Source organism: Mastomys coucha, unplaced genomic scaffold (assembly GCF_008632895.1).
Source record: "Mastomys coucha isolate ucsf_1 unplaced genomic scaffold, UCSF_Mcou_1 pScaffold23, whole genome shotgun sequence".
Lineage (NCBI taxonomy): Eukaryota > Metazoa > Chordata > Mammalia > Rodentia > Muridae > Mastomys > Mastomys coucha.
Genome location: NW_022196906.1, coordinates 5077725 through 5104876, shown reverse-complemented (window position 1 = coordinate 5104876; position 27152 = coordinate 5077725). Strand labels below are relative to the sequence as shown.

Here is a 27152-nt window from a genome sequence, read left to right as displayed (position 1 = left end):
TCAACACTCAGTATGTAAGGTTTTCAAAGAATAGGAAGTACTCATTTTTGATTTGTATCTTTTGTAGATACAGATGCACTTTATGAGTCCAGCTTCAAGATTCCCTTCTCATTTTTAAAACTGCATTCATCCTTGTTAATATTCATGCAAGAAGTAAAAAATATGGCCATCATGATTCTCATCTCAAACCCTAATGAAGTAGCCCATGAAATACTATTGACTGACAGATGGGTACTTTTTTCAGTAGCTCTTCAAAAAATTGAGTGTGAAAACCAAGGCCTGCTCCCAGTGTAATTACCTGGAGAGCAGTGTGCTTATTGAGCACTAAACTAGAAAAATATGTTTTCCTGGTAAAGTGTTTTCTTCTTCTTCTTTTTTTAGTGAATTCCTTTGTTGAATATGGATGAGAGAACTTTGCTGAGAAATATACAGTGCTTTGGCTTGTTCTTTCTCTTTAGAAGCACAAATTTAATGTATTTCATATCATGTTTACATATTAAAAATTATTTTTGAAATGTAAGACATGAATGGAAGGTATTGTGGGGCATGTGTTGGAGATGCCATTGAGTTGGAGGTAAGAGTGGGTAGTAGTTCTGATCAAGATACTATATATAGTACCTTGATCATATATATATATATATATATATATATATATATATATACATATATATTATACTTGCAAATACAACTATTTATCTATATAAATGCTTGAAAATGTGATAAGGTGTTTATATTTTTCCTGGAATGACATCATTTTACTACTACTGTGTCTTGAATAATTTCTTCCTGCTTGAATTATCTAGCACTGATTCATCCTCCCAAATGAAACTCAAGCAAGAAGCTTGTGTTTGTTGGATCTGAGTGCTAACACCATTATTCAGTCTGTGAGCAGCTCCCCATTTGAATCAATAAAAGGCTGAGAGGTCTTGACAGGCTATATTTTTTCTGATATTGATCTTGATGACCACGCTGGTGCCCTAGAGTCTAACCATTGATTTTAAAGGGGAGTCCTGTCAAATAGGAGGCCAATTTTATGCTATTAAACAGATCGGGTCTTGTAATTAAAGAAAATGTCAGGCTGTCATATTTTACAAGAGGGCCATGGGGATATTTTCACGCAATTTTCAAACAAATTAGAAAGCATTTAGACCTGCTGGAGCCAAACAGGCCAGAACCAGTGTAGGCTTCACAGAAACCAAATCAATATGCAAGTGGAATGTCATTCACTGGCTTTCTGTTTTCCCAAGACTCAATGATTTAAGGAATAATTTATGATTCCTGGCTTTAATAACATGCACGGCTGCATCAACTTAAAATGCATCAAAGTCTTCTGAAAGAAAGTAACATTCAAATGAAAAGCTAATTTACTGTCAGGATAATAGAGAATGGTGAAGCCACTCTTTTTTCCGCAGGCGTTGTCTTGTTTCCTTTTAGAACCGACCATAAATCCTAACTTCTTACTCTATTTGAATTACATATTTCCTTTATTCGCCTACAGTTTCTTAATTGGTCATAGTATCACATAGCTAAAGGGTTGCTGAGTAGCTTCCATTAAAGTAGAAGAAAAAGAGAAACAACATGACAACTTGTTTTCTCACTGTAGGTGGGAGATCAGTGTTTTCTATGGGTAATAATCTCAAAAATAGAAGAACAGGTGCTAAAAGGTGCTCTTTTTAGTAGGGATGTTTAAGAATTTTTTGCAAACTATATTGTGTTCCATTTTAGTTTGATAAACACTGAAGTCCCAAATATTGTAAGTCCGTGAGAGACTTTTTTTGTAACTGAAGTCTGAGCCTAAATATACTACAATTAATAATAATTAACTCCGATCTTGTAGCTCTTGTAGAAGGAAAAAAATATTAAAGTGCTCCAAGAAAAGGAAGTCAAGAACACAATTATCTTCTGTAGAGTGAATAGAAGTAACAACACAGAAACCATCCATTCATCATCTCTTTGAGCATTGATTTTGCTCTGACTGTGACCTCCTGAAGTCTCTCCACAGAGGATTTGGCCAATGTATGAGCTCATTACTCTCCATTCTTCCTATTTGTAATCTCCAGCCTCACTCTACATATTTGGCATTGAGTTGTCCTCAATTTCACAAATATCTTTGGCAACAGTAATGATGGACTAATCCAGCCACATATTACATTTTCCTATTCTAAAGTACTGATTTGATGTAGAAGGTATAGTGACTATTACAGAACTTGATCATACTTCAGATATCTAGACTTTTCTTTCCTTATTATGTTAGTGAGAATTCAAATGAAAGTCCTTTAGAGCAAGATGAACTCATTGATTCATCTTTGTATTAACTATTTTGTCACTGTTTCTCACTCATCCTCTTGTTTCTTTAAATATCTAGTAGCAGGGTAGAGATGCTTTTTAAGATTTTAAGTCATAAACACAATTTATTGAGATTCCTGGTCTGTGTCATAACTCTGAAATATTTCTTTTTGTTCTGGTGTACCCCTTAAAGTCAGAAACTTCAAGAGTTTTGTCAGGAATCACTACATGGCTTTTGGCTTACTCTTAAATTACAAGACATAGTCTTACACCGTATGTCCATGCTACATATCCTTTCTGGACTCTCGAAAAGTACTGGACAACCAGTAATGATTCTCCAGACTATAGATTCCTACTCTTTCCTTGTTTACAGGATTCTGGTCCTTTCTGCATTAGGAACTTCTGTCATTTTAACCTGTGCTTTTGCAGTTCTGTAATTAGCTAAGGGTCTAATAAACATTTTCATGTAAATACCTGGGATATACTAGACAGGTGTTGCCATCTTTGTGTGATGGACCCTGTCATGTCTACCTCAGTTGGTATTCCAGCTTCCTTGTATCAATACTGGTGCTTCATATCTGTCTTTCAAATCTCAGAAAATGTCCTATGGCATAGAGATCAAGTTGGTTCTTATATCTCAATTTATAGAGGGTATTATTTAAGTGACTGTTGGTAATGAAAACCCAAATTATTTTCAAAATTCTTTAAACATTTCCAGTTTAATGCATGAAAGTTATACTTTAAAAGTTGGAAAACCATACACGTATGTCTGAAGCATACAACTTTACCAAATATATACTTTAATTTACATATTAATAAACAAGTGCTTTATATAATACTATTCATAAGTAATAAGAAAGTAACTGTAAATGCACATATTTTTCTCAAAATCTTTATGCTGAGACTCAGGCAATAAGAGCATAATACTCCACTCAATTGTATAAAAAGCCAGTAAGTTCAAAGTAATGTCTAATATAACATACTCTCGGTTACCTAGTGATAATATGCAGGGAATAATTAAAAATTATTAGGGGAACATTTTAGAGAGTATTGATTGAGGTGATTATTTCATGGATATATAGATATGACCTTCAAATAATGTTCAAAATAGTTCAAATCTGAGCAAGATGATTAATGTTAATAGTACTTCAGATGCATGACTGCATGCATGTGTATTTATTAAAGATATCTAGAGGAAGGCACTGCTGCTGATTAATAATTAACAGAAGAATCATAAGGCAACATAGTAACTACCTAAACAAATTTGGAAATGAGTGCCATAATAATTACAATTTCTCAATTGCTCAAATATCAGCCCACAAGAAAATGTTATGAATGACAAGCAAACGAGCTTCCAGTGAAAGCTGCTGCATCACAGGCAGAGTCGATATGTCCAGGTTCTAGTTAGCAAGGAAAAGCCAATCTTTCTCAAACTGAGGCCCCTTTGCGTCTCCTCTCCTTGTCCTCAGGCATCGGTAGGCAGAGGATCGGTAGGCAAGTCCAGGCCATGGATGAGTGTCCTGCTTCTGAATTACACCCAGTCTCAATGCTTCGGGAGAGAACTTCATGTGGGTGACTATGGTTTGGGGAGGGAGAAGATTAAGACTTGAGTATAGGTCCAAAAGTCCAGAATACTGTTCAAAATCTTTTAAAAATTGATCCAATAAGATGTGTATTTTGTCTAGCCATGGGATTAATTATAACATGTCAATTGTTACACTGGAAATTGTTCATAATATAGTTCATTCATTATTTATTTATATTAAAGTATATTATATATTATATTTACTCATAATAATTGAACATTTTGATGAGCTGTGAAAAATACATGTACCATTGTAACCACCAATCAACTAGAATATTTAATGTTTTCATAACTCCTTTCATTAATTTAATTTTTATAACTTTTAAGGGAGGTTTAGCAAGATAGTCAGCAACTGTGCAATAATGCAGATAATACTGTCTGTTCTTGATATAAATAGCATAGTAAAGTACAAAGTATTGCTTCAGACAATTTTCCTCTAAATGCTTTTATGAGTTTTATGAGATTCATGAATCCAATTGAGTATTTCCATAGACTTTATTTAGATTTGTATAAATATACCACAGTTTACATGGTCATTTTTATGGAGCTATGCCAGTCATTTTCCTACATATATTATGATGATGATAAACTTAATTTCCTCTTATGTTCTAATAATATAACAGGTTGATTAGTAGTAAAGAAGCAAATAAAATTAGAATTATTCCTACTGAGTCATAATATATTGTATCTGAACAGTGAGTCTGCTAAACTTGTAATTTTATATCCATATAAAACTGGTTTCCATTCTCTAATTGTGTTTAGTTTTCCTGTAATGTCATTATAACATCTTCATGCAATGGCTGAACTGTTGTCATAAAATGATTATAGAGAGAAACAACTTAGCATCATCTTGATACTGAGGGGTAGTAGGTCCTCTATCCCCGACCAACTAATGAAAGGCTTTTCCAATAACTACAGTGGGGTTCTCACCTGAACTCCTGCTTCACAGATTTAGTAATCACAGAATTATCAGATTTTTTGAAGAAATTTTTATTTTGTACCTTCATTTAAAAAAAGAATTTTTGCAATTAGAATCCCATACCACCCCTGGAGGACTAAATGATTCCAAATATTGGCATTTGGCTGCTTGGTTTTTTGAGTGCAAGGCTCCCTTTGAGCACTTGTTGTTTCTTTTCAATGTGAAACACTTTCGAAGAAGATTGAATATAACTCAGTGTCGGGTCTGTTTCCAAGAATTTAGTAAATATAGAGCTTTATACAGTGTTTTCCATGTTTCCGATAATAGTTCTGTGATATTAAGAAAAAATTATCTGTTCAATCGTGCTGGGTTTTTTTGTTTGTTTTGTATGAACACAATCTTCCATGGGCCAAGGACTATACACCCATGATCCCAGCATAAGGAAGGAAATGATAAGAGGAACATTGATACACGATGAGGACTCTTCTCAAGAACACCAAGCAATAAGATGAACCTCCAAGAGAGGTTGTTTTCGGAATGTGTTCAAGACTCAGAACTAACTCTCAGTAACAAGAAAAGCTGAGCATCTGCCCCTATAGAGGCCTGAGCACAAGGAAAGGAGAGGAGAAGCCTCACTTTAAGAAGGGCTAGCTTGTACTTGCTCAATAGAATCTGCTGGTGATGTGGCAACTTTCACTGGAAGCTCATTTGCTTATAATGCGTAACATTGTCTTGGAGAATAATTTTGAACAATTGAGAATTTAAAATCATAATGGTACACATTGTCAAATCCATTTAGGTAACTACTAGTTAGCTTTATGACTCTTTGGTTAAGTATCATTAATCAGCAAAATCTTTCTCTAGATTTAACATAAGCAAATTTCTCAGGTTTGTAGTATTTTTAAAATAATTTGAAAGTTGCGTCTATACATCCAGGAAATAATTACCTCAATTTATACCCATGAATATAAAACACCAATATCTAACCCTTTTTAATAGTGCTAAAAACTGTAAACAATGATTGAGAAATATTGTTTCTTATCACATATGTGCCTGAATACACATACACTTCCCAAATTTCCTGTAGGTATTCACAGTGCTTAAAATATCTCTACAGATAGCACAACACGAGTGTTGAAATTTTCATTTAGCCAGAAGCAAAGTATACAGCAATTCATCCTTTGTGATCTGAATACTCTCCTCAATTGAAATATATTATATGAACTCTAGTAACCAAATCCCAGTGAAGTTCAAAGACATGCCTTAAATCAGTCTCACAAATAAAAATCAAAGTTGGAATTAAATATTACATAGCAGTAGCATATGTTCTCTCACAAAAGAACACACATGGTATGCACTCACTGATAAGTGGATACTAGCCAATAAGCTCAGAATACCCAAGATACAATCCACAAACCACATGAAACTCAAGAAGAAAACAGACTAAAGTGTGGATACTTCAATCCTTCTTAGAAGGGGGAACAAAATACCCATGGAAGGAGTTAGAGAGACAAAGTGTGGAGCGGAGACTGAAAGAATGACAATCCAGAGACTGCCCCACCTGGGGATCCATCCAATATACAATCACCAAACCCAGACACTATTGTGGATGCCATCAAGTGCTTGCTGACAGGAGACTTGTATAGTTGTTTTCTGAGAGGCTCTGCCAGTGCCTGACAAATATAGAAGTGGATCTCTCAGCCAATCATTGGACTGAGCACACATCCTCCAATGGAGAAGCTAGAGAAAGGACCCAAGGAGCTGAAGGGGTTTGTAGCCCCATAGGAGGAACAACAATATGAACCGACCAGTAATCCAAGAGCTCCCAGGGACTACACCACCAAGCAAAGAGTACACATGGTGGGACTCATGGCTCCAGCTGCATATGTAGCAGAGGATGGCCTCGTTGGTTACCAATGGGAAGAGAGGTCCTTGGTCCTGTGAAGGCTCTATATCCTAGTGTGGGAGAATATCCAGACAAGGAAGCAAGAGGGTGGGTTGGTGGGCAGGGGAAAAGGAGAAGGAATAGGGGTTTTTTTCAGAGGGGAAACCAGGAAAGGGGAGAACATTTAAAATGTAAATAAAGAAAATATCTAATAGAAAATTAATGGAAAAATTTGTAATGGAGTAACTTTGAAAATTTTCATTTTAAAGCATCAAGATTAAAGACATCATGTCTTATTTTGAAAACTCAAGCAACTGTGTCTTATCTCATATGTGCCTGAATACATATGTGTAAGACAGGGAGAGGGGCTAGGGAGAATTTATGGATCCTCTTTTTCAATAATTATATCTATCTGTCTGTATGTTATCTATCTATCTATCTATCTATCTATCTATCTATCTATTCATTTATTTATTTACTGTGAGGTTATGAACTACTATAGGTGTGTGAGGATTAGAGGAAAACTTGTTGAACTTGGTTCTTGTCTTCTGTTATGTGTGTCTGCTGAGCCATTATTCACTAGAAACCTTAAATCATTGTTTGAAATTAAGTTCCCTTAGAGTTAGAGATCACAGCACTGAATTCTCTGCAGATTGCTCATAGATACTGTAATATTTCCTTCACGTATGAGCCATAGGAAATTTTTTGCATCCATGTATTACAGAAGTCTCCAAGCTTCCTTTTCTTTCAGAAGTCACTGTGTGCTTTGTTTGGTGGCACAGGATTTTAACACCAGAACTCTGGAACTGAGGCAGATGGATCTCTTTGAATGCCTTGCACTCAAAGCCAGCATGTTTTAGAACAGGTTTTAGGGAAAAAAGGGTTCTAGGACAAGGAGAGTTACATAATAGAGAGCCTGTCTCATAACATAACAAACAAAACAAAAGTCGGTGTCATGCAGCTGTGGTTAAGAAGAGTACTACTGTGTGCCTTCTGCAGATTTTATACCAAGGATAAATGCCACACTTTTTCTTTGTCTGCTCTGCTTTGGGTTACTTTAAACACAATTAGCATATTTACTATGATATCCTTAGAACATTCAGCAAGACTATATTAGGTTTAAATGAATATTATAGACTGTTCCTCTCACAAACTCTAGTGTATTTCAGAAGAATTTGAATTAATCCTGGTTCCCAAAGCAACCAAATGAAAATTGAAAGCATGGTGCTATGATGCCTTCTGTTTTAAAAAGAACAAGTAAAATTGTAATGAAGACAGTCAGTCTGTTAGTAGTTCACACAAAAGATCTTGGTAGGATGGGCTCAGAAGGAGGCAGAGTAGAGCACAGAAAGGAACTTGAGATAATATCACTCAGCATTCAGAGACAGACTCCCTGGCTGCTGTGAAAGCAGCTGAACAGAAGGCTCAAGGGGTTTTGTTTTTTTTATTTATTTTCTAACATTGTCACACTTTTTTAAAAAATAGGGTAACAGATTATCAATCAAACATGATCCAAATAAACCGTAGGGGAAGCCAAGGTCTAAATCTTTAGCTAGAACAGATTTTCAGGAAATTTGTTCATTTTCACTTGAGTTCTAGATAAGTTCACACACATCTTCATGTCCATTGTTATCAAGATTTTTTTTAACTTTACACTTGTATCTGTAATTCTTTTTTTTTTTACCTTTTCTTAATATCTTTTTTTTTTATTTTAGATATTTTCTTTATTTACATGTGAATTTCTCCTTTCCCAGTTTCCCAACCTGAGAGGCTCTGACAGTATCTGACTGACACAGATGTAGAGGCTCACAGCCATCCATCGAACTGAGTGCAGGGTCCCCAGTGAAGGAATTAGAGAATCTGTAATTCTTAAGATCAATATATCCACCCATTAATTTGTTGTAGACTCAAAGCTTCCACAGAAAGCTAAAATGTGCTAAGAATGTGTTAACATTGAAACGCAACAGAATCCTTGCCTGCTGAACAGAGGGCATGGTGACTAATTCAGAGTTCTATAAAATGTGTTTGAATTTAGCTTCCCATAGAACACAGGCTGTGATGGGATAACAGAGGTAAGATCCTCAAATTCTCTCACAAAAGGGGTTGATTACACACAGATAACATCCAGTAATATTGTATATTATGATTATAGAGGACATTTTTAAAACCTGTGTCTAGGGCTGGAGAAGGAATTCTGGCGAACAGCCCTTGCTGCTCTTCCAGAGGACCCAAGTTCTATTCTTAGCAACAGTATCCAGGGGCTGACAATGTCCTGCAATTCCAGTTCTAAGGGATTTTATAACCTCTCCTGGCCTACACAGCACTTGTACTAATGTGCATATACTCCCACAAAGACACATAACTATAAAATATCAAAGAAAAAGAAAAATGTTTATAAAAATCAAGGCTTTTTGAAAGATTTCTTCTTACAATTTTCAATTATAAATTTAATTTAATATTCACATACTTGGAAAAACCTGTCATTATTTTATAACTCTTGAGTCTTCTTCATACCCTCAGTTTGTTGAGTAAATAATAAATTGATATTTAAAAAAAAAACATTTTAGGAGGATACATACTGGCTTGTAATGAAAGACAACAGGCAGGCACAAAGCTGTTTAGAAGCCAGAGAGAACATGTAGATCTGAACTCTGATGATACCAAAAGGGCTTAGACAAAAGGGAGATGAAAGGCCTTTCGGTCGTGTATAGCAGAGGCAAACTTTCAGGTCCAGGTAATGAAAAGATACAAGAGAAGGTATGATTGTTTTAAAGGTATACCTGTCCTCACAGAGTATAACTAATGGGACAAGTTAGATTGAACAGTAGCCCAATGGGGCACAAACCACCCAAGTATATTCAGTTTTCAAAAGCTCCTCTATAACTAGGTTATGACTATATAAACAGCCATTTCAGAAATAAAGTGATTCTTTACAACCGTGCCCCGCTGAGACATTTTATTTAATTGTTTATTTTAGGTATTAATTTCTAGTGATTCTTTATTTTTAGAAATGATGTGTAGTCATTACATATAGCAGAGGACTTTATAAAAACATTTTTATTAGAAATCTTTATTTACATGTCATATGATATCTCTTTTCCAACTTTCCCCTCTGTAAAAAAGAAAAATAAAAACCTGTTCCCTCCCCTTCCCTTCCCTCACCCACACCCCCACCCCCGATCACCAACCCACCCTCTCCTCCTTCTTGGCTCAGGCATTCCCCTACACTGGGGCATAGAACCTTCACAGGACCAAGGGCCTCTCCTACGCTTGATGACTGACTAGGCCATCCTCTGCTATAAATTTGCTGCTGGAGCCATTAGTTCCACCATGTGTACTCTTTGATTGGTGGTTTAGTCCCTGGGAGCTCTGAGGGTACTAGGTAGTTCATATTGTTGTTCATCCTAAGGGACTACAAGCTATTCAGCTCCTTGGGTCCTTTCTCTAGCTCCTTCATTGGGGACCCTGTGCTCAGTCCAATGGATGACTGTGAGCCCCTACTTCTCTATTAGTTGGGTACTGTCAAAGCCTCTCAGGAGACAGTTGTATCAAGCTCCTGTCAGCCAGCACTTATTGGCAACCACAATAGTGTCTGGATTTGATGATTGAATATGGGAAGGATTCCCAGGTGGAACAGTCTCTAGATTGTCCATCGTTCAGTCTCTGCTCCATAGTTTGTCTCTGCAACTCCTTCCATGGGTATTTTATTCCTGCTTTTAAGAAGGAACGAAGTATCCATACTTTGATCTTCCTTCTTCTTGAGTTTCTCGTGGTTTGTAGATTGTACTTTGTGTATTCCGATCTTCTGGACTAATATCCACTAATCAGAGAGTACATACCATGTGTGTTCTTTTGTTATTGGGTTGCCTCACTTATGATGATATTCTCCAGATCCATCCATTTCCCTAAGAATTTCTTAAATTCATTGTTTTTAATAGCTGAGTAGTACTCCATTGTGTAGATGTACCACAATTTCTGTATCATTTCCTCTGTTGAAGAACATCTGGGTTGCTTCCAGCTTCTGGTTATTATAAATAAGGCTGCTATGAACATAGTGGAGCATGTGTCCTTATTACATGTTGGAGCATCTTCTTTGTAATTCACTATATAAACAAACTCAAAGAAAAAACATATGATCATCCCATTAGATGCTGAGAAAGCATTTGGCAAAATCCAACTCCCCTTCATGATAAAAGTCTTGGAAAGATCAGGAATTCAAGGCCATTCTTAAATATAGTAAAAGCAGTATACTGCAAACCAGTAGTCAGCATCAAACTAAATGCAGAGAATCTTGAAGCAATCCCACTAAAATCGGGGACTAGACAAGGCTGCCCACTCTCTTCCTACCTATTCAGTATCATACTTGACGTCCTAGCCAGAGCAATTAGACAACAGAAGATCAAAGGGGTATGAATTATAAAGGAAGTAATCAAATTTCCATTATTTGCTGATGATATGATAGTATACTTAAGTGAGCCCAAAAATTCCACCAGAGAACTCCTAAACCTGATAAACAACTTCAGCAAAGTAGCTGGTTATAAAATTAACTCAAGCAAATCAGTGGCCTTCCTCTTCACAAAGGATAAACAGGCTGAGAAAGAAGTTAGGGAAACAACATCTTTCACAATAGTCACAAATAACATAAAATGCCTTGGTGTGACTCTAACTAAGCAGGTAAAAGATTTCTATAACAAGAACTTCAAGTCTCTGAAGAAGGAAATTGAATAAGATCTCAGAAGATGGAAACCTGCTCCCATGCTCATGGATTGGCAGGATTAATATAGTAAAAATAGCCATCTTGCTGAAAGCAATCTACAGATTCAATGTAATCCCCATCTAAATTCCAACTCAGTTCTTCACAGACTTGGAAAGAGCAATTTGCAAATTCATCTGGAATAACAAAAATCTAGGATAGCAAAAACTATTCTCAACAATAAAATTACCTCTGGTGGAATTGCCATCCTGGAACTTAAGCTGTACTACACAGATATTGTGATAAAAATTGCATGATATTGGTACAGTGACAGGCACGTGGGTCAATGGAATAAAACTGAAGACCCAGAAATGAACCCACACACCTATGGTCACTTGATTTTTGACAAGTAGCTAAAACCATCCAGTGGAAAAAAGACAGCATTTTCAACAAAAGGTGCTGGCTCAACTGGCAGACAGCATGTAGAAGAATGCAAATCGATCCGTTTTTATGTCCTTGTACAAAGCAAAAGTCCAAGTGGATCAAGGACCTTCCCATAAAACCAGATACACTGAAAATAATAGAAAAGAAAGTGGGGAAGACTCTTGAACACATGGGCACAGGGGAAATTTCCTGAACAGAACACCAATAGCTTATGCTCTAAGATCAAAAATTGAAAAATGCTACCTCATAAAATTACAAAGCTTCTGTAAGGCAAAATACATTGTCAATGGGACAAAACAGCAACCAACAGATTGGGAAAAGATCTTTACCAATCCTATATCTGATCGAGGGCTAATATCCAATATGCAAAAAGAAATCAAGAAGTTAGACTCCAGAGAACCAAATAACCCTATTAAAAAGTGGGATAAACAAAGAATTCTCAACGGATGAATACCGAATGGCTGAGAAACACCTAAAGAAATGTTCAACATCCTTAGTCATCAGGGAAATAAAAATCAAAACAACCCTGAGATTCCACCTCACACCAGTCAGAATGACTAGGATAAAAAACTCAGGTGACAGCAGATGCTGGAGAGGTTGTGGAGAAAGAGGAACACTCCTTCATTGCTGGTGGGATTGCAAGCTGGTACCACCACTCTGGAAATCAGTTTGGCAGTTCCTACGGAAATTGGACATAGTACTACCAAAGAGCCCAGCTATAAAAATATTTTTATCCAACACATTTGACCAGAATACTCCTCTTGCCCTGGCATCTTCCTCCCTCCTATAAGTAGTGCTTGTGTTTCAATAGTGATTTCTTTTCTGCTCTCATGTCTTATCCACAAACTTGACCTCATGTAAACATTAAGATCTTGGACCCACAACTGAGAGAATGTGTGTACCCAATCATCCGAGGTGCACTAGTTTTGATATGATGTGACATGCTTTCTCTCGTTAGTGTACTCATTTTTCTGAAAATGACCCATTTCCTTTTCTCTTGAGTTATTCAATAATTTCATTTCTCTATCAAGTTCTCTATCAATGAACACCTACTTGGTTCTATAACTTAACTGTTTTAAGTAGTATCAAGTAAGTGTCAGTATACATGAATCTCTGTGATTTGTTAACTCAGTGGCATGTGACCTATTCAGTGTCACAGATCGGACACATGGGCAATGTGTTCCTCATTACTTGTAGACACTCCATATTTACTTCCATAGGAACTAAAGTAGATCACCTTTCCACCCTTGCTGTCTGCGTCCTTGTCAGGGTTACAGTTATTTATTTCCTTTTTTCTTTCTATTTTTGCAAATAGATTTCTTTTCCAACAATGTATTCTGATTATGGTTCTGCTCTCCCAACAACTCCAAAATTTATCCCTCCCCTTTCCTACCATTGGAATCCATACTACTCTGTGTCTTGTTAGAAAAAAACTTAGTCTTTCAGAGAAAGATAATAAAATAAAGTAAGATAATGTAAATCAAATCCAAGCAAACTAGAATAGGACAAAAATAGGGAAAAAAATGCCAAAGAAAAAGTTGAAGATACATACAGATGTAAAAAGAGAGACATACACATTCTTAATGTCTATCATCCTGATGGACAAGAAGGAATGTAACTGCAATTTAATTTATCATTGCCCTGATAGCTATAGGTACCCTGAACATTGCTCCTTCATTCATTCTCTAACTGTGGACATGTCACAGGACGTCTTCATAGACTTATGCCATCTCGCTTTGTCAGTGATGTGCATGTTTGTTACAGTTAATATCCCTTCATCAACACAATGATGTGATCTTATTTTATTAAAATGTTTTTAAATTAAAAAAAATGTTAATGTTATATGTTATGAGTGCATATTTGTGATATGTACATAGGGATGCAAGTATCCATGATATCAGACTTATCATTTCCCCCAAGAATTATATTTATGGATGGTCGTGAGCTGCCTAATATTGGTTCTGGTATCTAACTCAGGTCCTACGAAAGAGCAGTAAATGATCTTAAAACTTTGGGATCTTCTCCCCAGCCCTTTATTTTATTTTACTCATCATACTATGTGAATATATGTTAATGGGGCAGAGGGTGACATTTTAATACATTGTACAGTTAAATCTTTAATCTTGCTGGTTTCTTATTATCCCTCCATATATAGAGTGGCAGCCTTACTGTCTGGTACAGAGGAAAACAAATTCAGAGAGCTGCCAGTGTGGAATGAAAAGTGAGAGGAGCAGATTGGCATATTCAGTGTATCAGTAAGAAATACCTATTTCTACAATTGGGTTAAAAAATATCAAACAGGAAAAAGAAAGGGAGAAAAGGAAGATATGGGACCTGGCATTGATGGGAAGAGAGGCCCACAAGCTGAAGGTGCATGATAATGGGATATTTGTTTTGTAGGGGAATGACAAGCTCTGTGGGATTAGAAAGTTATCTATAAAGAGTCATCCTGGGTTGTGTATAATGGACAATGGGTTATTTTATCATGGGCACTGATTCCATAGGTCTGCATCTGTAACAAATCCCAAACAGAGGTTACTTTGAGAATTTGCATATTATATTTTGAGTGCAGAGGTAATAGAAAAAGAAGATATTGCTGTTCATTCCAGAGAGAGTGATATATCCACTATAAGCCACAGAAGAACAAAAGCAATCCATGGGAAGAGAGAATATCAGATAATGGAGTGGAGAAAATGTTTTAAACAGTTAATTACAGATTTTCATCCTTTCTCTTTGAGGAAAGAGAAGTCTTCAAACACTTATGTTCAAAGATTTGCATTGCAGGTTTGTGGATGGGAAGCTTATATTCGGCCGGACAGTGGTGACACACACCTTTAATCCCAGCACTTGGGAGGCAGAGGCAGGCAGGTTCCTGAGTTTGAGGCCAGCTTGGTCTACCGAGTGAGTTCCAGGACAGCTAGGGGTATACAGAGAAATCCTGTCTCGAAAAAGCAAGCAAGCAAACAAACAAACAAACAAACAAACAAACGAGGTTATATTCAAGCATGAACCTAGTTAATCAGAGTGAGGGACGTGAGTGGCAATTGGGAAACAATTTTCACCTTCTTGTTTGAGAAAACTGCCAGTTTGAATTTAGTATTGGAGGCAGAAAAGAAATCCAGAATTGGCTCCTAATTCTGAGTCAGAATACCAGAATTAGTAACTATTGGAAGAAACAGTAAAAAACATGAAGATATAAGTATAGAAAGATGAAAGTTTGGTGTTTTGTTTTGTATGGTTTTCTTTTGCATGGTGTAGGTAGACAAAAAAGACAGAAAATAAATAATACTGAAAAAGTAAGAGTTGTAAGTTTTTGGGGGAAAAAATTGATTTTGATGTATGGGAGACTTCCCTGTCACTGGGTTGGTTAGACGGTGAGATGGAAGCTTCGTCCTAGAAGACTCCTTGTGACAGGAGGCTACAGATGGCACTACAGTATTAACTTCTTCATTGTGTGTGGGGGGGTCGTGTCTGCTGATGGTGGGAGAGAGCAGCAAAGCAATAGGGTGAAAATGGTACAAGGGCTGAGTTGTGGAGGCACACCCCATCAACTAGATAGATAGCTAGAGACAGAGATATATACATATGTAAACTTAAACGATTACAGGAAAACAATATATGTTTTATAACAATAAACTCAAAGAGAAAATACACAATGAATATATTTAAATGTAACTATCATCTTCCTTCTATTCTTATTGTTTTATAAAGTGGCAGGGTTCCTTCTGGCATTTTCCTTTGTGTGTTTGTGTGTGTGTGTGAGTGTGTGTGTTTGTGGCATGTGTGTGTTTAAGAGAGGATTACTCTATGTAATAGCTGAGGTTGTCCTGGATTTCACTTTGTAGATCAGGCAGGCCTCAAACTCACAGAGATCCATCTGCCTCTTCCTCCTAAGTGCTCAGATTAAAGTCATGCCCCTCCACTGCCCAGCATGGTAACATTTTCATCTGTTGTTTTTATTGTTTTCCTGCTTGGCTGCTCTCTCCCACCATCACCTCCCCATACACACAACACTTGCACCCTTCCTCTTCCATAGTCTCTTTCGCTTACATGTCACAGGCCTTCTAAGACCCTCATCTCTTCCCCTTTTCACCCTACCATGTTTTTCCTAGTTTTCTGACTGGTTCACACCATTATGGCAGCCTTATTTCTTTTTATTATAAGGCTGCTTACAATGTTAACAAGTGTTGCTGCTACAGTGGACATTGTAAGAAGTGTCTTGGGCATGTATCTTAGAGAAAGGTATGTGTGAGTGTGTGTGTGTGTGTGTGCATGTATGTGTGAGTGCGTGTGCGTGCATGAACTTGAATAATGGACTTAATAAAGTGAACCCCCAATATCTGTTATTTTAACTATGTTTTAAGGCAATTTTAGAAAGAAGTATTACATCCTGATGGTAGCAGATCATCTGCAAAAGTGAATCTACATGTTTTGCTCCAAGGCTACTGACATCCTTCTCTAGACGTTGACAAATTGATTAGCAAATCAGCTTCTGAGCTGAAGCCAATGACCGCTGCAGATCATAAATACATTGATGCTTCCAGGCATTTTGCCAATATTCAAATCTCTGATGTCCCATCCCCAAGAAAGTCATCATCCACATGCCTCTTAGCTCTTATGGCTAGGACATAAATCATACCATGGTCCTGGGAAAGGAAGGGAGTGTAAAATTGTCTTAACATTTTTTCTAAAATGTTCTTGTATTTTTTTAAGGATTAAAAGAGTTTCATAAATACATTATTTCTGAAATATTTGAAGTTTTTTATGTAGCTCATAGAGCTACAAAAATAAATACTTTTGTTCATCTGCACTTGCAAATTTTCAAATATATTCTGGTTCTTGAGGAGAGATAATTTTGTGGGAGAGGATTAAAAAATTAATTTTAATTCAAGCCATTTCCTCCCACAGTTTACATCCTTATGAATTACAGAAAACTAAATCCTAACAGCCAAATCAGCCCAATTAGTCTTCACTTCTAAAAATTACTCTTTAGACCAGTCAAGGAACAGGCTTCTCTTTCATGATGAGAAGCAGATCCCTCCGTTCAGTTAGGAACAATTGGAGAGGGTGGTAATAACAGAAGCTCGGCTCCTAGAAGCCTAGAGCTGAATGACTCTCTGCCCTGGAATGCTGCCAGGCCACTGGCCTTTTTCCATGGGCGTTACCTCAAACTTCCTGACTTTTGTGCCTTGGCACCAGAAGAGCTAAAAGCTGTGTGCCTGTGGTGGGCAAGCAGGGAAACACCTTTTCTAGCCCTGAAAACCCTCGCAGACTCTAACGCTCTGCAGAGAATTAAGTCTGTTAAGCCCATTAAACCTGCAGCTTTTTTTGGAAAAGAGATTTGCTTGTCATTTCTGAGAAGCAGTTTTGTTCTGTGATATTGGATATATGGAAATAAAAGACTTTTTTTTAGATAGAAGATACATGTAGTAAAAGGGTGACTCATGGCAGTAACAGGGATGGTTAGGGAGTTCATGGTATTGTGAATAAAATGTTTCTACAACCAATTCATTCTTGGCTTGAGTGTCTGCAGCAGACAGCCCTATGACCCTCACTACTGAGGAGGCCAAGGATTATAGGAGAGAGAAATTCTACTTATCGTGAACTTGAATAGAATTCTTAACTAATAGTGGCAGACCTACCATTGTGACTTAGAGTGGCTGTCACAAATGGCAGAGCACTGGGCCACCAGGTAATGAGAAGGGCCAGAAAGAAGTGCACATATGTGAAAAGGAAGTCCAGATAACAAAGGGCCAGGGAGACTTTAGAAAAGTTTATTTTTAGGCTTTTGCTGGTCTGATTCAGGATTATTCTTGTGTCAGTGTGTTTCTAGTATGAGAACAGGCTCTGATAGCCACGGTCTGGTAAAGAGAAGGTCACCATGCAGCTTTGGTAGGGTCTGTTTTGGTGGTGCTGGGTTTTTTTTGTTTGTCCTTTGCTTGTTTGTTTTGTTGTTTTTGTTTTGGTTTTGGTTTTAGATTGTTTTGCAAGTATGAAGCTTTAATGCTATGCTGTTACTGTTGCTATGATTCTTATCTTAGTAATAAGATTTTGTTGTTGTTGTTGTTGTTTATTTGTTCTTTGAATCACCCTCTAACTAAATAGCCCTTGGTGGCATGGAATTCACTATGTAGACCATCCTCATGGCCAATGCTCCTGTTTTGGCCTTCAGAGTGCTGGGATTTGAGACACCGTAGCTCCACTACACCAGTCAGCCCATCAATAACAGTCATTACTTAAGTGTCATTTATCTCTGTAATTGAAGAATTCTTATGTAATTATCTGTGATAATTGACGTACTATAAGAAAGTTTATGTGTGTGAATGATTTCAGCAGTACTGACAATGGAATTTCTATGAGAATGGTAAATATTCTGTGACAATAGACTTACTATAAGAATATCTGTGTGTGAATAATTAAATCACCACTGCCGTGAGGCAGATATAAAGTCCTTGGGAAAAAACCTTAATTTCATGACGTCTTACCTCTATATATTAGTTATAAAGACATAATATTTTTATTTGAGGAGCTGGCAAGATAGTGGATGTGAAAGGTACAAGCCACAAAGACAGTCAAGCAGAATTTGGTCTTCTGAACCCACATGATAGGCAGAGAGGGCTACTGCAAGCTATCTGCTGGCTTCAGCACATACATGTTAGAATGTGTATGGGAGCCCACATTAGATTTTTAAAAAGTATATGATAATAACAATTTCAAGTATACAAAGATTTGTTTCTAGTGACACCAAGCATTCTAGTACAAAACTGAAAGAGCCTTAAACAGTTTCAAAACCTATAGCTGAGAGGTATCTCAGATGTGTCTTATTAGTAATTCTCAGTAAATAAATAGAAGGAAATGGGACATAAAAATAAATAAGCATGGTCAAACTGTCATGGGCTTTAGTCTCCATTCTGTTGTTGAAGACTAGAGTTGAAGGAATTATGGGACCTCAAACAGTTTGTGAGTGATCAGAGTCTCACAAGCCAACTTGGCAGTCTGGGTTCCTTATTGAACCACCCTGTGAAACCAAGCTATCAGAGAATTTATCTTTAGCATTTATGTTATATTTCATATCAAAATGGAAATCTCAGATGCAAGATAAATCAATGTGTCAAGGATGATGATATTACATTCTAGGAACCTCTAAAACTATTGAAAATTCCTATTTTACTATCATAATTAACTCTGTGTCCAGTAAATTAGGAGACAGACACATCACCCAAGATGCCCTCAGGGAGGCTGCAGATTTTTCCATCTCATTGCTAATGAACCATTTTCACCTGACTTCTGCTCCCATCACTCCCCACTGAAGAGCCAGCTGTCAGCTTCCACAGTTGAGCAGCTTTGGTACCAGACAGGTGGCAGCAAGCTAGGGAAGAGATCATGTGAGTGGAAGGTAGTTAATCTGGAATCAGGATGGCCCACCTGGTATCATTAAAAACTGACTGCACATCATAAATGGTTAACAAAAGACAATCAACACTTATGGTTTTGAATACCCTTGCAAAGATAGATGCATATCTTTGACATCAGTGGGCTACCTTAACAGTCCCAGCCTCAGTGGAAGAACAAAGGTGGTCATTCCCAAATGGTGAAATATATGCCCTGTTTCTATAGAAGAAGGAAGTGGATTGAACTATTCCAAACTATAAGAATCATCCATTCCTCAACCCTCTAGGTGTGGTTATCTCTCTAAAAATCATAATTCCTTATCTACTGAATCATACTGGGTTTATACTTACCTCCCCTAATATAGCTAAATGTGCTTTATAAGCTATCATAGCATATGTCTATGAGCTAGTGTTATAATTAGCACCAATTTTAAGAATTATTTTTAAATTTTCTTAACACATCAGATACTTGGTTCACTTCTCTATAAACAGCAATGGATCATACATACTTTTGGGGTTTTTATTTATTTATTTATTTTTTTGGTTTGCTTTATTTTCTTATTTTTGTTTCGACTTTGCTCTTGTAAACTGTAAACTTTGGTGACTCAATAGTCACCTAAAAGGAATCCTTGGATATCATAGCACCTGCTCTGTAGCAGAACCACTGTTACAGAACTCATCATACACTGTTAGAACTGGCTGGGTGCTTGTCCTACTTTCTCACTGAGCCACAAAGTTCTTAGGCTCAGTGTCTTAGTTAGGGATTTACTGCTGTGAACACACGCATGACCAAGGCAAGTCTTATAAAGGACATTTAACTGGGCTGGCTTACAGGTCAGAGGTTCAGTCCATTATTATCAAGGTGGGAGCAGGGCAGCATTTAGACAGCCATGGTACAGGAGGAGCTGAGAATTCTACATCTTCAAATGAAGGATGCTAGTGGAAGACTCGCTTCCAGGCAGCTATGATTAGGGTCTTAAAGTCCATGCCCACAGAGACACACCTACTCCAATAAGCCCACACCTCCAAATAGTGCCACTCCCTGAGCTGTGCATATACAAACCGTCACACTCAGCAGCCTTGCCTTCTTGAGCCTTAAATTTTCAATAGATAGCATAGGGCATAAGATGCAATGGAGAATCAAGAAAAATATTTTAAAATGAATTTGCTTTGTGAGTGCATACAAATAAAAGTTCTGCTGATAAGTAAATTCATGAGTGCATATAAACAAAAGTGCATGCTAATAAATATCAGTATGTCTCCTCCTCTTTTCGGATTTGCAGTCTACACTGTCATTGTGGATGCAGTAGGGCTGACTCAATGGCAATGTGTGAAACTGCTCACTTAGACCACAGTAGGGCTAGTAATAGAGAGGAAACAGATCTGAGATTGTAGAGGGCCAAGCAATATGATTTAGAAACTAATATCATATAGAAGAGGAATGAGAAGTCTGGAAGGGCTGACAACTCTGTAGCTCAGACTACTGGAAATGGCTGCTCTTATGGGAGGAGATGAAGAAGGAAGAGGAGTCAATGACTATGATGGTTGTTTCCTAGAAGGGCCAGGAATAGTGTGTAGACAATGTATAGAAAGAGAAATGAGTGAATTCCAGGTATGCAAATGAAGGCAGTCACTGTCTTTTGTAGAACATAGCTTGATGTAAATGAATTTGTAGACAGTTGAAGGAGTATACAGCTATAAGAATATATGGTGATTAATTTTGAGTCAACTTGACAAGTTTTCAGACTTTTCCTTATCATTATGAGGATGACAATGAAACTGTTTCTGGATAAGGTTTTTATGCTAATCAGTTGAGGGAAAAAGCAGACCTCTTTAAGTTAGCTGGGCCATATCTGATCACTTGAAAGCAGGATGTCTAACTACAGCACAAAAGCTAACCCTCCTGACTTAATCAACAATGGGAATGTAAGCCCTGACTATGTCACTGGGCTATGGATATTTGCATTCAAGCTACCACAAAAGTTCCTCATAGCTGTTTTTACAGATCTTGGTAGACTTTGAGTGTACCAAAAGCATATTATATAAACAAAAATATAATTTCATTAAATAGTGCATTTTAAGAAAGAATGAACTCCACTTAAATTGTTCAAAATAGATACAATCTCATACATGCAAATTCATTGCAGGTCACTAGAGAACCAATGATTTAATGACTCAAATAGTTTAAAATGTCAACTACTTACTAGGTTTTTAAATCTGTTAAATAAAGTACAAAATAAAAACTTTACAAATTCTAAGTATATCATAAAATATAATGTATCTCTTAAAAACAGGAATTGTGAAAATATGCATATAAAGGGATGTTATAAGTAATCTCTTCACTGGTGTAATCATGTAAGAAAATTCAGCTAGGTAAATAACTCACCACATTAAAAACAGTATCATCATTTGTGTATATGAGTCAATATTGAGATTCAAAGTATAAGTAAATAGAGCCATGGCACATAGTATTTAATAAAAATATGGGCTTAGATTAAATGAAAACATTTTAGAGTATTATTTATATTCATACTCACAACACTTTCTTCACAGGTGTTTTTAGAAGACTGCTATTGAATGCCATTCAAATCCTGCCAAGCATCATTTCTGCATGACGACCACAAAAGGATTACTTTACAGAAACTTCTGCCATTTTGAAGAGTGTGATTTTGAGCCTGGTTCAGAAAACAGGTACAGCTGCTATCTTCTCTTTAATAAATTTCATTGCAAAAATAAGCGTTGACTACAATGCAGAGCAGGAAAGCCGTGTGTGTCCTTTCGGCAGCGCTGCAGCTGCCTTCATAATGCTAAAGATGTATATGTGCCCAAATTGAGTGGGTATTTTGTGTTTTAACTAAAAATACTTTCTTTGTAAATAAGCACTAGGATATCTCAGAAATTTTGTTGTCAACACCATCACACAATTATTTTATTTTGGTTTTTGGTTCGATGTGAGCATAAAAGGTAGACAAGGGTAATGGCAAATTGGTGTGACCCTGAACCTTGTTATCTTCCAAGTCATTGTCTGAGTTGCTGGCCGGATGATTTGGCACTTGTTGGTTTGTTTCAGTTTGAAGACAGTGATTAAATTAGGACAGCGGGAGGTCACAGGCAGAGAGAGGTATTCTGGTCCACCAGGGCCAGCCAGGCATCTCCTGTGCAAAGAGGAGGCATGCTGTTTGTCAAGAGTGCTCCACTATTTGCATGGCACTTATCAGTGTATGTCACTAAATATTAAATTATACTTGTTTATTGTGAAATTATTTATTGTGTGACTTAGTAATGATCCTTAAAATGGGAATCCTACAATATTTGAAATACATGAATAAATACATTTCTAATACCTATAACTAAGTAGGTACCAACAGACTATCTCAAATCAAAGTAGTTACCGGGCAGACTCTGTCTCAGTGCCAATGATATATATTTTTAAATAATCAGTATGAAATGAATTATTGTCTTATTGTTTATAAAATAGTATCATATCAATTTAATTTAAAGTTTTATCTTCTCTAATTGTTAAATTGATTCAAAATAGTAGAGGTTTGTTTTTTTTTCTCCAGTCTATTTTACATTTTCAAAATCTTCAAGTGCATGTAAAAGCAGGGAGGTGACAAAGCTTGAGATTAGTTCTATGGGAGAGAGTTGGCAACATGCTGTTCAGGCATTTAACTTTAGACTTTGAGAGCAACCAGCAAGTTCTGCAGAGTTGTTCTAGAAAAGTTTATATTTCTCCAAACTTTCATGAATTCTGATGGATTATAATAATTCATCTGTTGATTATAAACCCTAACTAATCCATATATCCATCAATTCAATCTGTCAAGTAAAGTAACTATGACTTTTATTCTTTACAAAAGAAAAACAAGGTAAGTAAATAGGAAACGCAGAGGAGAAAGGACAGGGAATATGTCAGATGTTTTGACAAGACTCTACAAATCATGGGAGTGAGACACAACTTCCCCATAAATTAGCACATCATTTTGTTGTAACATTAAAAAAACTTTCAGACAAATTTAGTCATCATAATTTGGCCTACTGTAAGAATAATCTCAGATTAAATTACAGATACAAAATAAAGTTAAATAAGTTCAGCTATCTATATTCCTTCTACAAATGTAAACCTATGGTATGGTGCTATTTTTCTGTATACCACTTTATTTAAGCATAGGCACATTTTAGTAAGTCCAACTCCATATTATATTTTTACTTCTGAGTTACTATGAACATTAAATTGTATCTGGCCTCCTTAGTTCAGCATGGCAAGGAGAGAAATAAATGATTTATGGTGCTTGGGAAGTTCAGAAAAAGTAAGAGAACCCCACACAGCTTCTATGGGGTGAGAGAGAATCCACTGCTCACTTACACATGGATGAAAATGAAGTTTAAGTTTATTCTAGACGTATTAACAACAGAAGTAAGATGCTAGGAGTGTCTTGAGCAACTGTGACCTAGTTCATTGTCTTAGGTGACAACTGAAGTGTATCCAATTTGTGGAGGTCAATAGAACTCTAATCAGAGCTTGAGAAGAGACTTTTTCTGACCTATTATTACACTGAGGTTTGAGAATGAGGACGTGTAGCTCCAGTCACTGAACAGAGAAGCTGTGGATCCTGGCTTGGCAGAGCACAGTGCACTCTGTTCATGTCACTCTTACTACTTTTCTGAGTCACTAATTGAAAAGCCCATCAGTAGAATTGAAATGCTCTAAGCAGACAAGTTGGGCTGAGCATTCCAAAGAGGCATAAGTGAATTAGAATTGATGAGTCTGAAGAGATTGGGTGACAGTGTCACATTAAGTAAAGTCCTCTTTGTTCACAGACTTGCATGTCATCTGTCTCTCCAACCACTGAAGATATTCAGGGGACTCATTGATAGTGCATCTCAATATGACCAACTAAGCCATTATAAGAGGCAACCCATATTAAAAGGGGTCCTGAGTTCAGCCTCTGAGCATAAAATACTTCCCTTGGTAACTTACACAGCTCTCTCTAGTAGTCATTGGCCCAGGACCAACAGGGAGAGTTCCTTCCATTAGCCAGGGGCCTCTGGGACTCTGGGGTTACAGATGTTCAGAATTGGCAAGATTCCTGATTACCTAGTGAAAGTAAGCAGGACGGTACTACATGCGGCTTGAGGTACAGTGGCTGGGGATGGCAGAGTGCAGTGTGCCCTACATTTCAGACGAATGAATTTAGATTCATTGATAATGCTTTTGAAAAATTTTGGTAGAAATCACTCGCATGTATTTGTTAATTGTATGTGCTGTGTATACATGAACATGTACACAGTATGTAATTCATAGTACATAATATTAAATTAGAAGGAACATAGAAACACTGAATATCTGGACATATCAGCAATTTTGGGAACCATAACAATCTCCACAGATGTGCCTCAAGAGCAGCTGGGGACTGTGACTCCTACTTGTAAAGGAAGGAGGAATGGTCCCTTACACAAAAGTTAGGCATCACTAAGTTCACAATTTATTTGAGGGGGTATGCTATATTGATCCATATTTTTTTTACTTTGTGAAACGTAGTTATTTGTTTTTAACTATAGTTGGAGTTTGTTTTATAAAACTTGGGTTTTGAACTACTTTATTAGAAATTTATTACCGAAAGTATGTAAAATTGTCTATCTAGATCAACTCAAAGATAATTCTTCCTTAAGTTTCTAGACAGTTGATATGAAATATTATACCGTGAAAGGTGTATTCAGTGAAGTTGGCTGTAGTTTGACTATTAACCTGTTCACTGATGCTATCTTTGGAAATAAATTTGTCTCAGTTGGAATTCTTAATGACAAGAAAGTAAATAGGGGTTACCTAGAGGAAGGAGAAAGGAGAATGAAATTGGGGGGGGGTGAAGAAGTGACAGAGTACCTACCCTTTATGGAACAAAGTCTTTAGAAGCATGATGGAACACAGCCATAAATTGTCTACAGACAATCATTACTGTTACTAGAGGCTATGACAACCTGTCATGCAAGATGTGACATATGCTCAGTAAATAGGAGCTCTCCTTAAATACTATGAAAATAATGGGCAAGAATCATTGAAACAGAATACAAGGGCCAGCAAGATGGCTGAGGGTTATTAAGGTGCTTGCTGCAAAGTTGTTTGAATTGTGTTGTCTCTATAAACAATGTTGTTGAATGGGGATAAATTACTCCCATAATTTGTCGACCAGCCATGTAAGCATACACATACACACACACATGCACGTATGCACACACATATGAACATGCACACATATACACTTTAGTTTTTCTTTTTAATCAGAAATGTTTACATTTCAATTGTGTAAAACTTTTCTATACCTTTCGTGATCAGGAAAAATGTCTTTGAAGGGCAAAATTCAAAATAAATGTTCTAGAGCAAAATATCTTTCAATTTCTGTCCAACCAATCCTGTTTACATATGACCAATGGAAAAACCAGACTGGCCAGAAACATGAAAATTTCCAGGCCATTTCACATTATATCTGGGGCCTTAATTTTGTTAGTAGATGAGTCTACAATAGTATTAATCTCTTGCTTTTGGACTGAGGGATAAGAAAAAATGTGTAATAAGTGTAGCCTATTTCTTAAAAAGCTATTGTATTTTCTTTATGTTTTGAAGTATAAATGACACATGAAAAGATTACAGCTTAGGAATAAGAAATACTTTCAGGTGTGTCTCTATTAAAGTTTTGCCATCTCTAGAAACTTCAGCTATTGTGTTAACTTTCTTGAGCCTCAGAGTTTCTATACTTACACAAGTGGATCCTGCCTTATTTTTAGAAAAGGTGTGAGAAGATGGAATAGAGCATATCTATAACTACATCTATGTATATGCAGTAACATATACATATAATGTATTCATTTGGGGTTTGGTATGTAGAAATTGTTTAACAGATGGCTACACTCTGGTAAAATGAATATGATGATTTTTAACAAAGAACAAAACTTTGCTGAGATTACAATGAAATATTGAAAGAAAGAAAGAGAAGAAAAGCAGAGGAAGAGGAAGAGAAAGATCTAGGGGAGAATAGAGAGGGAGGGGAGAAAAAATGAGGGAAAGAGAACAGAAGGAAAAATGGGAAGGAAAAGAAACAAAGGATAAAGAGAGGAAAAATCGATGTCCCCATTTCTTGATATTATTCATTCCTTCAACACCTGCTCAGAGCACTGAGGGCTGGACAACAGCAAGCAGGGGCCATGCTTGAGAGGGACCAGCAACATAAGTCTTTCCATATAGTGGCCATTAATGCTGTCCCAGGAGTAATGGCCAGTGCCTGGAGCTGTGTGTGCTCTCTGTGAAGTTAGTTACCTAAAATTCCCATGTGTGCTCTTTGCCAGAGTTACCTATGATCTTAGCTCTGACAGTAAACCTAATCGTGTTCTTTCCTCATGTCTGTGCCTTCAGCAATTATAGCAGCTGTAAACCACCTCCTTTCAAATGCCTTTCTTTTTCAAACACCTTAACAAATAAGGTTGACTAAAATGTAGCACCCTTACCCCACACACAATGTATAAATGTAAAGAGCACTGAAATGCCTAAAGCAGAGCATTATCTGGTTCAAACAGGTCTTACTTCATTAATCTCATATTGCTTTGCTATGACTTTCTTATGTTAACACAACACAATTCTTTTCAACGTGTTAAGGGGATAGAGCCATGGCTCAATACTTAGGAGCACTTGCTGCTCTTACAGAGGACCCGAGTTCCCTGTCTAACAGCCTCCTCACCAGGCAGATTGCAACTGTGACTCCATTTCCAAGGGAACTTATGCCCTCAACTGGCTACTCTAGCACAAACTGAGTACTTTATGAGTACAAGGTGCACATGCATACTCAGGTACACACACATATGCCTATGCATAAAATATAAATAAATAAGTAAATAAATAAATAAAAAGCCAAACTCTCTCTTTTCCTTGTTGGTTCTCTCTCTCTCTCTCTCTCTCT

The 27152-nt window shown here is 36.8% G+C and overlaps 1 protein-coding gene across 5 annotated transcripts in view; it reads left to right on the top strand.

Annotated features, from left to right (window-relative positions):
* Cntn5 (contactin 5) overlaps positions 1-27152 on the top strand; it is a 1204186-nt gene that overhangs the window by 270535 nt on the left and 906499 nt on the right. For 4 of the 5 annotated variants that reach the window (XM_031346014.1, XM_031346011.1, XM_031346010.1 and 1 more), the window contains one exon: positions 21757-21894. The gene's annotated coding sequence lies outside the window, so the exon portion shown is untranslated. Of the gene's footprint in view, positions 1-17472; positions 17505-21756; positions 21895-27152 lie in introns of those variants that run through there. The other variant, XM_031346013.1, reaches the window with a different exon arrangement.